We start from the raw sequence: 1157 nt of genomic DNA, 5'->3' as shown, positions 1-1157 counted from the left end.
ACTAACGCTAACACTTTGCTGTTATTTTATTTCTGCACAAAAAATATAATTCCATAAAACACTTTGACATTTCTGTTTAATTCTAACAGGAATTCTAACCTCGCATTTTCATGACATCAGGTTGGACAACATTACAAACATTTCAACTGTGGTTTCTTTGGGCGGCAAAATTTAAACTAGTTGGTTTGGTATTTAGCCTTGAGGCAAGTTACATGAACTTCGCGATATGTGTAAATAGTCGACTTAATCAATAAAAAATAAATTAATTTATGAGTGATTAAAAGAATTCCGAGTGGATTTATTACACACCATTGAAAAAGAATGAACACGTTAATCGGAGTATTTTCTAAAAGCAAATGTTCAAAAAACAATAATTTTTTAATTTGAATCAGTTTTCGTAGGACATTAATGATTTATTACGTTTATTAAGACCAAGTACTCTATCGTTATACCAAGTGAATCATCTAATTTTAATTTTAACAAACGTCAAAAAAATACCCCATTTTCTCAAACTTTGATGAATTTTTAAAATTAAACTACTTGTCGTAAGGCCGTAATAATTCAGTAAGTTCTATAAGACCATGGTATATATCGCCAAAAAAAAATCCATAAACATCGTCTTAATTTTTTTAACTTCCCGTAGGGTAAGTTATAGTAATCGTCCAAAAATCGAAATCAAAATTTTTTACATTTCTCGACGTTTTGAAGGTTTCTGAACATTTTGGCATACTTCAGAAAAATGGGATGTGTGTGTGTGTGGTGTGTGTGTGTGTGTGTGTGTTTTGTATGTCCGCTTTTTTTTCGACCACGTTTCGGGCGCACGGATCAACCGATTTGAATGGTTTAAAAAACATTCGATTCCTATTGATAGGGAGATGTGCTGATTAGTTTTTTGGCAAAGACAGGTCCAGCCGTTAGACGGAGATATGGAGCAAAGAGTGCAGAAAATAGAAAGCGAGTTTTTGAGGGAAGGATCAACCGATTTGAATGGTTTTAAAAAACATTCGATTCCTATTGATAGGAGATGTGCTGGTTAGTTTTTGGCAAAGGTAGCCCAGAGGTTTCGGAGATACAGAGCTAAATTAAAAAAAATGGCTGTTTTTGAGAGAACTAAGCGTCAGATTTAAATGATTCAAAGAACATTCTGCTTTTTTCAA

Source organism: Ctenocephalides felis, unplaced genomic scaffold (genome assembly GCF_003426905.1).
Source record: "Ctenocephalides felis isolate EL2017-DRISC unplaced genomic scaffold, ASM342690v1 CF-g0.4_SCAFFOLD_00845, whole genome shotgun sequence".
Classification (NCBI taxonomy): domain Eukaryota; kingdom Metazoa; phylum Arthropoda; class Insecta; order Siphonaptera; family Pulicidae; genus Ctenocephalides; species Ctenocephalides felis.
Note: the sequence above shows the minus strand (reverse complement) of the source record.